The sequence below is a fragment of the Triticum aestivum genome, chromosome 4A (assembly GCF_018294505.1).
Source record: "Triticum aestivum cultivar Chinese Spring chromosome 4A, IWGSC CS RefSeq v2.1, whole genome shotgun sequence".
In the NCBI taxonomy this organism is placed as follows: domain Eukaryota; kingdom Viridiplantae; phylum Streptophyta; class Magnoliopsida; order Poales; family Poaceae; genus Triticum; species Triticum aestivum.
The window spans coordinates 713427166-713440304 of NC_057803.1; the positions used below are offsets into that span (position 1 = coordinate 713427166).

Below are 13139 nucleotides of genomic sequence, written 5' to 3' on the forward strand. Positions count from 1 at the left end.
AAAAGTTCTACAAAAGCTCTACGTACTAGTCCCCTGTTTCAAAATAAGTGTCGCTGATTTCGTACAAGGTTGTACTTTATTTGGAATTGCGCCACACCTCCAAGTTTGTAAGATTTCTGTACAATTAATATGTAGCAATAACATTGCTCACTTCATGTCAGAACCATGAATAGTGTACATTGTATGATCAATCATCCTCTCGATACATTTTGTAAGGACTAAGGATAATCAACTTTCTTTCCATGTTGTGTATTTTTAGTTGTTCTTGCAAATTCTTGTTTGAAACTAAAGGCAACAATGCCACATAATATGGATGCAGAAATATAAGATTAAAAAAAGATATGGAGAAATAGTGTCGGAATTATTGATCTTTAGCCTATTTTGTTATTTTCAACAATTCCTAGAAAATCCAGAGGCCCATATTGGCCATTCATGCTTGACAATGAGAGTGTGAAAAGGTTAGTCTCAACCCGCTAGTGGAGGGTGTGGTAGACAGCATATAAGATGGGTTGTTACACACAACACTAAGAGTTTGAGAAGAGTTCTAACAAAAGAGTTTGAGCAGAGGACACATACACGTGTAATCCTCCTCCGCTGCCGGCCTTGCCTGTGCGACGTGTGGCGTGATCGAACTAGAATCTATGCCACATGTACGCGTTGTCTTCTTTTTTTCATGCAGGAAAATAAAAGTTGAAACGATTTTTGCACTAATGAAAAATGAAACTGAACAATTATTTGGTTGTTTCCCTTTGTCCCTGGTTTTGTGCTTCCCATAGAGGCCGCCACTTCATCTCCTATGTGTCTACCTCATTCCCGAGTCTTGAGCCGCCTACCGCTTTCCCATCTCGCTTCTCAGCGTGCACTGCGACAAATTGAGATAGCAGGCCTCTAAAACCCTGCCTATTGTTAGATGGGTGATTAGGTTTGTGGAGACTGCTCTTGTGCAACAGCTGGACACTTCTCCAACGTGGCTACGCGCTACTATTTTCCCAACGATTTCCGAAACCGATGATCTCCTCCACAACATGACACTCGGCGATGGTGCTGCGATTGGAAACGCCTCTTCTTCCACCCCGCCGTACATTTTCATATCGCTTCTCTTAGGGCTTGTTTCTCAATATTTCTTACAAGCAGTTGATCTAACGCATGGTATCGTACATACCAGATTCCATGTCTAGTATGTTTGTTTGTTTGTTCGAACATCATGTTTAACCTGTTCATCATGATTTATGAATCTCATGTCTGGATTAATTTCTATGAAAAATTGCTCCAATATTCAACAAATAGTATGGTCACCCATGATAATCTTTGCTGCAATTTGAACTGATATCCAGTCAACAAATGTAAAGAAAAGGGTCAAAGTATGAATGATGGGCATGGACATTTTATAATGCGTCGTACATGGTGCACAATACTTAATCATTTCGATGGTCATAGCGTACAACTCGAACAAGGACTAAATATAAAACAGTCCAGTAAATAAATATTAAGCTTCAGTTCAGACAAAGATATAGCACACAAAATACTTGTCAAATGGAGATACAGCAAACAAAACAAGAATCAAATGGGCTTATTTTGTCGGCCAATATATAGATATGCCCCTCAAACGGCGGTACATAAATGGATCGAGCAAACAAGTACGATAGGTAGCTCAGCACGCGCCACGGCGGAATCCGACGGCGCTGCCGCCGACGTTGAAGAGCACCTCGATTGTACGCTGCTGAACGTAGCCGATGATCCCGGTGGATCCGTCGCCGCCGCCAGTGGATGCGAAGGCGAGGCAGCTGTTGAACAGCACCCCTGACGAGTCAAGCTCCACTGCAGCACCGCCGTTGCTCCGGCTGTCGAACACCAGCGAGATCTTGGGCAGCCTTAGGGTGCGGATGCCGGTGAAGTCGTAGCAGGTGTCTAGCTGGCCCTTGGGCGGGGCGACGCGGTACGCGCTCATCTGGGCCCTGAAGGCGTCGCGCAGCGCGCGGTACGCCGTGGGCTGGAGGCGCGTGATGACGGTGCGGGAGTCCATCACCGCGCCGGGGGCAAAGACCATCGGCGGAACAGCGACCCGTTGCCCCGCGACGGTGATAGCCTGCAGGCGCACGAGGTACATGGACGGGGCCATTTTGCTCTTGAGCATGGGCGTCAGCACGTACCTGGAGGCGGCGATCCTCGGTACCCCGAGAGTGAAGAAGCCACGTTGGCTCGCCGTCGGCGGGACGCAGTAGGAGAAGACGTTGCCGTAGGTTCCCTTTGTCTGCGACGAGAGCGACTGCGCGCCCCGGCCGAGCGACATGATCCCGGCGGTCGTGTTGCTGAAGAGCTCGGGGCGCTGTAGGGCGTGGCTGCAGCCGAAGCGGAAGCTGCTGACCGTGCCGGCCGGGGTGGGGGTGATTGTTAGCACGTCGGAGATGTAGGTGCCGGAGGTGGCTGACCCGTCGGGGTACTGGACGCGGTACTGGCACTGGCCGGTGTTGCCGGCGCCGGTGCAGCCGTTGGCGTACGGGCCGAGCTGGCGGCAGATGGGGGAGCTGCAGGGGAAGGGAGCATAGGTCCCGGACTTGCTTGGGTCGTAGGTTGCGTCCGTCTGAGGGTGGCACTGCGGCTTTGGGCAGGGCGCGCACTGCACCCACGGCACGTCGCTCGCCGTGTCGATCACCATGTGTTGGGTCACTCCAGGCAGCTTCCCACCGCCGGTGGCTGCCGGAGCAACGTCGGATGACGATGAAGGCGCCTGCAATCAATTAATGTTGCATCGTGAATTTCATAATCCACAGTTCTCCACGTAAGATCTCACGTATTACCAAGCCTTTGGTTAATATAACCATGATCTAACTTTATAGCGTTTTCATTCACCTCATTTCCCACTGCGAACGTCCCGGCGGGCTCGCTATTGACCTCAGATGACTGGGGGGGTCTGGGCGGGCGCGTCCGCCAGGGGGTTCTCGACGGAGAGCTTCCTCTGGATGTAGCCCGCGCGGTGCTGATCCCACCGGAGCGTGTCCGCCACGGATGACGGCGGCGCCACATTGTGCCCCGCCGAGGAGCAAGGACCATGAGGATGGCTCAGCGGCACCCAGGCGCCGCCAGCAAGGTTGCCGCTAGCCGGCGGGCTCACTGCATAGATACGCATGGTAAGCCACGTCCACAACGCATGACAGTGATATACAGATAGCTCGGTTAATTACCCTTGTGGCCTTGGCAGACGGTGCTTGGCTCGAGCGAGCTAGTTTCCACCACGACGTAGTGGTTGAGCTCGTCGCCGACGCTTGCTGCTACTGCATGGGAAATGTCGAGGGATGATGATGTAGTAGAGGAGCTAGAGAGGAGAAACATCAGCAACAATGGCACAAGGGGAGCCATGCCTAGGCTAGCTGTTCTTTCTGTCGTGTGCAGTGACCAATGCCTCTCTCAGCACACTACCCAGCTCCTGTTATATATACTAGCATGCCGAGGCGTGTGTGATAGTACTATGATTTGTGGGTGACGTCACTTGAAGACCATAGCATGGGGTTTGCTCAGCCAATATGCATGGATGGTGCCTTATGGCATCTTCAAGGGGGGCTGGCAAATAACTTCCGTATATGTCCTTTTTATGTTCGGACATGGTCTACAGACATGATGCGGTAGAGAGCCATCCAACCTTTTTTTATAAATTAATCCTTACTTGTCCGGTTGGGATGAGAGAGATGAGAGGGGACCATACATCTGAGAAGAAAGAAAAAAAGGAGGGCCGCATGGTGGCTTTTTGTTGGTCAAGTGAATGTCCGGACACCGGTATAGCTTCCCATGTTTATCTCGGTTTTGCCAAGGAAAATGACGTCCAAACCACTTCACAGACTGATGGGGTTCCTATTGGATAACAAAAGTTGTCATAAGAAGTCCAGACACCACAACCCGGACGTACACCGAAACTTTGAGGGTATCCCAGTTTCCCTTGGAGATGCCCTTAGAAATAGGCTCTATGATTGGCGAGTTGTATCATGTTCAATCGGCATTGCTTTACCCTTTCTGACGAAAAGGTTTTGTAGGGCTAGCGATGCTTTTAAGCAGCATGTGTTCATCGCCAGGGTTAGCTCACGCTTTAAAAGAAATTACATCCTTACAAAGCATACCACCTTAACAGTTTCTTAGGCGTACGTCCCTCCAACACGCCTCGTCCAACCCCGCTCGGAGGTTTAGAAGAAACTCTGATTTTATGGCGCAGTGGATCTATTTTTCTGATTTTAGGCCTTGTACTCCCTCTGTAAATCCAAACGCTCTTATATTTCTTTATAGAAAGAGTACAATATAAAATTCAATGGAGCCCCCCTTGGGTTTTCCATTTTCCTCCGGCGGACTAAAGATTTTTTTTAAACACGGTATGCAGAAGTTCATACAGAAGCATATATACACCACTATGAATGCATACATACATCCTACCCCTATAAGCACCTCTGAAAGACTGAGCCAGCAAACTATCTTGATATTGACAAAGTCGCCATAGACGCCTTTGAAGTCGACACGAACGTCTCCTCCCATTAAACGCACATCATCGAAAGGGCTTAAATAAAGCCATAACAATGTGAGCACCGGTATCAAGTCTAGGATCCTATCCTTACTAGGATAGGAATGCCGCTGTTTACCTAACCATTCAACCAGAGGTCAATTCGTGGCAGAACCAGGATTTTGATAAGCACACTCTAGGCACCAAAACATGCACGGCTTTACAAGCAAAGCACATCCTAGGCATTGTGTCTTTGTCTTTTGACGGGATTAAAATAAAGTATGAGAAGCTATCACGTATGTGCACTGGTGCATGCATGGGAAAGAGTGAAGTGCATTGCAGGTCCTTGAACTATTTCAAGTGTGTCACATAGGTACTTAAACTATAAAAAAACTCATACAGGTCCTCATAGTACAACAAGTGTGTCATACTTGGAAAAATATACGTCATCGGACTATTTTAGTGTTGGAACTGATTTTGGACCTAAATGACACACTTATTGCATTTAGAGGACCTGAATGATGATTTTCATAGTTTGAGGACCTACGTGACACGACTGAAATAGTTCAGGGACCTACAATGCACTTCACTCTTGTGCTACCTGTGCACCAAGTTAATAAAATGCAATTTATAAATGCCAGAAAATTCTGAATAAAAAAGTATATTGTACTAGCAACAAGAATCTGCCATACTACAAAATTTGAGGTCCAAATTGAAAACTCATTATTAGAAAAAAAAAGACAAATTCACCGATGATATAGAAAATGGGCTGAATTCAAGGCCCGTGTTGCATTAGGTACTATTTACAGCATGATTTGTCTTTTCTTGTTTCTAACTATGTACGTTAATTTTCTAAAAAAAACTATGTACATCAAATTTGAAAATAAAATTGTGTACTATGGTAGAAATGTGTCATACTTACCCCCTCACAAAATTTCATATTTTTTCAGTGTTTATAAAGTGAGATACCGAGATCAATGCACGGGCAGCACCAAATTCACCGTTGCACCAGGTACGTTCCCGGTGCATGCATGGTGCAGCTAGCTCGTATGGGCACTTGTGCATGACACAAATTCGTTTCCTGAGTTCGGTCGGGATAAAAATCACTGAAACAAGTGAAAGAAAGTGACTGACGAATAGTAAAAGCATTACTAGTGCGCCTTAGATGGTCATAATTTGGATCTCTTGTTGACAAAAAAATGGATCATCGGCCAATTTTTTTCTAAAACCCAGGATATCGGGCCAACTTATTTTGGGACATTTTAGATTGCTTACCACATATGTCACATGATAGGATGTCCGAACAATTATTTGGCAGTATTTTCCCAACTACCTGCCTTCTTTTTGGCTAGCTTATAAGGGCATGGTCAATGTATAGCCCCAGGGTGATGCTCCGTATGCCATGTAGGATCGGATGTCAGGAAAAGTAAATTCAGATAGTGAAGAGTGATCCTCTGCAGGAGGCGGGTGTTTGAGCAGAAAAAATGTGGCCGGTGTAAAAAGTAAAAAAAATTAAAGTGGAGAGTAGAGATGCATGTGTACTAAAGTCTATGTTTTCTATTCGTTGATGAGGCCCACTAGTAGTAGCTTGCGGTGGGGAGAAAAAATCAATATAGTTGCCTTAACCTACTTTTCCTCATGAGGCATATATATCCATATGCCACCATAGTTCATGACCTAATTGTCTGTCATTAACGATGCTGTGAACAGTGACTGCTTTTTTTTCCTTGTGGACTAGCTTTTGCTGCAGGTGGACTAAAAGGATAGCAATATACTCCCTCCCTCCGAAAAATTTTGTCATCAAAATGGATAAAAAGAGATGTATCTAAAACTAAAATACATTTAGATACATCCTCTTTTATCCATTGTGATGACAAGTATTTTCGGACGGAGGGAGTACATAGGATCGTATTCCAGCTTCTTTTACACTTTTCCTTTCACTTACTACAATGGGGATTGTATATGTCTCTTTTCTCTATTGCGTGCCTTGCGACCTGAGAGGAGCATCGGATCGTGGTCACCACAGTTTCTAATTCCTAAACACGTATCTTTACGGCTCGGCCAGTACAAGAGGACTGAACACCTTGTACTCTTTGCTAAGTAGTGATCATTATATTGTCAAGCATTTTGGGTGACGAAATAAATATGTACTGAGATAGGGGGTAAAAATGTTCGAGATGATAGCAAGAGAAGTCCAAGGCAGTGCACGGCTGGAGGGTGACGGTGAGTCCAATCATGACGAGATGATGTCTTTGTTGTTTGCCTACTGTCACTATCTATTATGCTCTCATGTGGAGATTCTTCTAGTAGCTTTTGGTTCTAACATTAGTGGAGACTGGGTTATGCAATAATCCCTATAGCACAAGCAATTGAACTATCGCCCTGCGATCGTGTGCGATAGGGGGTGCATTGCGCATGCTAGGGGATAACCATGTGTGATAGGTATCGCACACGATACGCCCGGAAGTAAACATGTGTGATGGGGGGCCTATCGCAAACGATCAGCCGGAACAACACACGTGATGCCTGTAACACTCACATTTTGTAGGACAGAAACCATTGTGTTTAGACGGTGTATCACACACGAGTGAAATGCAAAATCGTATGGGATGGGTTCATTCATGCACACGATTTCGAGGATTAAAACATCTGTGTTCGGACCCATGTGACACACGATTGAAGACACACATCGTGTGGGATGAGTGTTGGGAAACGTTGCAGAAAATAAAAAATTTCTACGGTTTCACCAAGATCAATCTATGAGTTCATCTAACAACGAAAGAGAGGAGTGCATCTACATACCCTTGTAGATAGAGCGTAAGCGTTCAAGGGAACGGGGTTGAGGGAGTCTTACTCGTCGTGATCCAAATCACCGGAGATCCTAGCGCCGAACGGACGGCACCTCCGCGTTCAACACACGTACGGTTGGGATGACGTCTCGTCCTTCTTGATCCAGCAAGGGGGAAGGAGAGGTTGATGAAGATCCAGCAGCACGACGGCGTGGTGGTGGATGCAGCAGCGATCTCGGCAGGGCTTCGCCAAGCTTCTGCGCAAGGGAGAGGTGTAGCAATGGAAGAGGGAGGCGCCAAGAGCATGGGTGCGGCTGCCTTCCCTCCCCCCTCTTTATATAGGGTCCCTGGGGGGCGCCGGCCCTAGGAGATGGGATCTCCAAGGGGGGCGGCAGCCAAGGGGGTGGCTTGCCCACCAAGGCAAATGGAGGCGCCCCCCACCCCTAGGGTTTCCAACCCTAGGTGCAGGGGGGGCCAAGGGGGGCGCACCAGCCCACCAGGGGCTGGTTCCCCTACCACTTCAGCCCATGGGGCCCTCCGGGATAGGTGGCCCCACCCGGTGGACCCCCGGGACCCTTCCGGAGGTCCTGGTACAATACCGGTGACCCTCGAAACTTTCCCCGATGGCCGAAACCTGACTTCCTATATATAATTCTTTACCTCCGGACCATTCCGGAACTCCTCGTGACGTCCGGGATCTCATCCGGGACTCCGAACAACTTTCAGTTTACTGCATACTCATATCTCTACAACCCTAGCGTCACCGAACCTTAAGTGTGTAGACCCTACGGGTTCGGGAGACATGCAGACATGACCGAGACGCCTCTCCGGTCAATGACCAACAGCGGGATCTGGATACCCATGTTGGCTCCCACATGCTCCTCGATGATCTCATCGGATGAACCACAATGTCGAGGATTTAAGCAACCCCGTATACAATTCCCTTTGTCTATCGGTACGTTACTTGCCCGAGACTCGATCGTCGGTATCCCAATACCTCGTTTAATCTCGTTACCGGCAAGTAACTTTACTCATACCGTAATGCATGATCCCATTACCAGACACTTGGTCACATTGAGCTCATTATGATGTTGCATTACCGAGTGGGCCCAGAGATACCTCTCCGTCATATGGAGTGACAAATTCCAGTCTCGATTCGTGCCAACCCAACAAACACTTTTGGAGATACCCGTAGTGCACCTTGTTGGGGAACGTTGCAGAAAATAAAAATTTTCCTACGGTTTCACCAAGATCCATCTATGAGTTCATCTAAGCAACGAGTGAAAGGAGAGATGCATCTACATACCACTTTGTAGATCGCGAGCGGAAGCGTTCAAAAGAACGGGGTTGAGGTAGTCGTTCTCGTCGTGATCCTATCACCGGAGATCCCAGGGCCGAACGGACGGCACCTCCGCGTTCAACACACGTACGGTCAGCGTGACGTCTCCTCCGTCTTGATCCAGCAAGGGGGGAGGAGAGGTTGATGATGATCCAGCAGCACGACGGCGTGGTGGTGGATGCAGCAGAACTCCGGCAGGGCTTCGCCAAGCTGCTGCGGGAGGAGGACGAGGTGTAGCAGGGGGAGGGAGGCGCCAAGATTTGGGGTGCGGCTGCCCTCCCCCCTGCCCTCCTTTATATAGGCCCCCAGGGGGGGCGCCGGCCCTGGGAGATCAATCTCCCAAGGGGGGGCGGCGGCCAAGGGGGGTGGAGTGCCCCCCAAGGCAAGTGGTGCGCCCCCCCACCTAGGGTTTCCAACCCTAGGCGCAGGGGGGGCCCAAGGGGGGGCGCACCCGCCCGCTAGGGGCTGGTTCCCCTCCCACTTCAGCCCACGGGGCCCTCCGGGATAGGTGGCCCCACCCGGTGGACCCCCGGGACCCTTCCGGTGGTCCCGGTACAATACCGGGTGACCCTGAAAACTTTCCCGATGGCCGAAACAGCACTTCCTATATAGTTTTCTTTACCTCCGGACCATTCCGGAACTCCTCGTGACGTCCGGGATCTCATCCGGGACTCCGAACAACATTCAGTTTGCTGCATACCCATAGTCATACAACCCTAGCGTCACCGAACCTTAAGTGTGTAGACCCTACGGGTTCGGGAGACATGCAGACATGACCGAGACGGCTCTCCGGTCAATAACCAACAGCGGCATCTGGATACCCATGTTGGCTCCCACATACTCCTCGACGATCTCATCGGATGAACCACGATGTCGAGGGTTCAAGCAACCCTGTATACTATTCCCTTTGTCAGACGGTATGTTACTTGCCCGAGACTCGATCGTTGGTATCCCAATACCTCGTTCAGTTTCGTTACCGGCAAGTCACTTTACTCGTACCGTAATGCATGATCCTGTGACCAGACACTTGGTCACTTTGAGATCATTATGATGATGCACTACCTAGTGGGCCCAGTGATACCTCTCCGTAACACGGAGTGACAAATCCCAGTCTCGATCCATGTCAACCCAACAGACACTTTCGGAGATACCTGTAGTGCACCGTTATAGTCACCCAGTTACGTTGTGACGTTTGGTACACCCAAAGCACTCCTACGGTATCCGGGAGTTACACGATCTCATGGTCTAAGGAAGAGATACTTGACATTGGAAAACCTCTAGCAAAACAAACTACACGATCTTGTGCTATGCTTAGGAATGGGTCTTGTCCATCACATCATTCTCCTAATGATGTGATCCCGTTGTCAACGACATCTAATGTCCATAGTCAGGAAACCATGACTATCTGTTGACCAACGAGCTAGTCAACTAGAGGCTTACTAGGGACGTATTGTGGTCTATGTATTCACACGTGTATTACGATTTCCAGATAATACAATTATAGCATGAATAAAAGACAATTATCATGAACAAGGAAATATAATAATCCTTTTATTATTGCCTCTAGGGCATATTTCCAACAGTCTCCCACTTGCACTAGAGTCAATAATCTAGTTACATTGTGATGAATCGTACACCCATAGAGTTCTGGTGTTGATCATGTTTTGCTCGCGAGAGAGGTTTAGTCAACGGATCTGCGACATTCAGATCCGTATGTACTTTGCAAATATCTATGTCTCCATCTTGAACATTTTCACGGATGGAGTTGAAGCGACGCTTGATGTGCCTAGTCTTCTTGTGAAACCTGGGCTCCTTGGCAAGGGCAATAGCTCCAGTGTTGTCACAAAAGAGTTTGATCGGCCCCGACGCATTGGGTATGACTCCTAGGTCGGTGATGAACTCCTTCACCCATATTGCTTCATGCGCTGCCTCCGAGGCTGCCATGTACTCCGCTTCACATGTAGATCCCGTCACGACGCTCTGCTTGCAGCTGCACCAGCTTACTGCTCCACCATTCAACATATACACGTATCCGGTTTGTGACTTAGAGTCATCCAGATCTGTGTCGAAGCTAGCGTCGACGTAACCCTTTACGACAAGCTCTTCGTCACCTCCATAAACGAGAAACATGTCCTTTGTCCTTTTCAGGTACTTCAGGATATTCTTGACCGCTGTCCAGTGTTCCTTTCCGGGATTACTTTGGTACATTCCTACCAAACTTACGGCAAGGTTTACATCAGGTCTGGTACATAGCATGGCATACATAATAGATCATATGGCTGATGCATAGGGGATGATGCTCATCTCTTCTTTATCTTTTGCCGTGGTCGGGCATTGAGCCGAGCTCAATCTCACACCTTGCAGTACAGGCAAGAACCCTTTCTTGGACTGATCCATTTTGAACTTCTTCAAAATCTTATCAAGGTATGTGCTTTGTGAAAGACCTATGAGGCGTCTCGATCTATCCCTATAGATCTTGATGCCTAATATGTAAGCAGCTTCTCCAAGGTCCTTCATTGAAAAACACTTATTCAAGTAGGCCTTAATGCTGTCCAAGAATTCTATATCATTTCCCATCAAAAGTATGTCATCTACATATAATATGAGAAATGCTACAGAGCTCCCACTCACTTTCTTGTAAACGCAGGCTTCTCCATAAGTCTGCATAAACCCAAACGCTTTGATCATCTCATCAAAGCGAATGTTCCAACTCCAAGATGCTTGCACCAGCCCATAAATGGATCGCTGGAGCTTGCACACTTTGTTAGCATTCTTAGGATCGACAAAACCTTCCGGCTGCATCATATACAGCTCTTCCTTAAGATAACCGTTAAGGAATGCCGTTTTGATGTCCATCTGCCATATCTCATAATCATAGTATGCGGCAATTGCTAACATGATATGGACGGACTTCAGCTTCGCTACGGGAGAGAAAGTCTCACCGTAGTCAACCCCTTGAACTTGTCGATAACCCTTAGCGACAAGTCGAGCTTTATAGATGGTAATATTACCATCCGCGTCCGTCTTCTTCTTAAAGATCCATTTGTTTTCTATCGCTCGCCGATCATCGGGCAAGTCTGTCAAAGTCCATACTTTGTTTTCATACATGGATTCTATCTCGGATTGCATGGCTTCTAGCCATTTGTTGGAATCTGGGCCCGCCATTGCTTCTTCATAGTTCGAAGGTTCACCCTTGTCTAATAACATGATTTCCAGGACAGGGTTGCCATACCACTCTGGTGTGGAACGTGTCCTTGTTGACCTACGAAGTTCAGTAGCAACTTGATCAGAAGTACCTTGATCATCATCATTAATTTCCTCTCCAGTCGGTGTAGGCACCACAGGAACGTTTTCCTGAGCTGCACTACTTTCCGGTTCAAGAGGTAGTACTTCATCGAGTTCTACTTTCCTCCCACTTACTCCTTTCGAGAGAAACTCTTTTTCTAGAAAGGATCCGTTCTTGGCAACAAAGATCTTGCCCTAGGATCTTAAGTAGAAGGTATACCCAATGGTTTCCTTAGGGTATCCTATGAAGACGCATTTTTCTGACTTGGGTTCGAGCTTTTTAGGTTGAAGTTTCTTGACATAACCATCGCATCCCCAAACTTTTAGAAACGACAACTTAGGTTTTTTCCCAAACCATAATTCATACGGTATCATCTCAACGGATTTAGACGGTGCCCTATTTAAAGTGAATGTAGCTGTCTCTAGAGCGTATCCCCAAAATGATAGCGGTAAATCGGTAAGAGACATCATAGATCGCACCATATCCAATAGAGTGCGATTACGATGTTCGGACACACCGTTACGCTGAGGTGTTCCAGGCGGCGTGAGTTGTGAAACGATTCCACATTTTCTTAAGTGTGTACCAAATTCTTGACTCAAATATTCTCCTCCACGATCCGATCGTAAGAATTTTATCTTTCAGTCATGTTGATTCTTTACTTCATTCTGAAATTCCTTGAACTTTTCAAAGGTCTCAGACTTGTGTTTCATCAAGTAGACATACCCATATCTACTCAAGTCATTAGTGAGAGTGAGAACATAACGATATCCTCCGCGAGCCTCAACGCTCATTGGACCGCACACATCGGTATGTATGATTTCCAACAAGTTGGTTGCTCGCTCCATTGTTCCGGAGAACGAAGTCTTGGTCATTTTGCCCATGAGGCATGGTTCGCATGTGTCAAATGATTCATAATCGAGAGACTCTAAAAGTCCATCGGCATGGAGCTTCTTCATGCGCTTGACACCAATGTGACCAAGGCGGCAGTGCCACAAGTATGTGCGACTATCGTTATCAACTTTACATCTTTTGGTATTCACACTATGAATATGTGTAACATTACGTTCGAGATTCATTAAGAATAAACCATTGACCATCGGGGCATGACCATAAAACATATCTCTCATATAAATAGAAAAACCATTATTCTCGGATTTAGATGAGTAGCCATCTCGTATCAAACGAGATCCAGATACAATGTTCATGCTCAAACTTGGCACTAAATAACAATTATTGAGGTTTAAA

The 13139-nt window shown here is 47.4% G+C and overlaps 1 pseudogene; it reads right to left on the reverse strand.

The window, feature by feature from the left end:
- Positions 1 to 1461: 1461 nt before the first annotated feature.
- LOC123083329 (aspartyl protease family protein At5g10770-like) lies at positions 1462 to 3449 on the reverse strand (annotated as a pseudogene).
- Positions 3450 to 13139: the final 9690 nt, after the last annotated feature.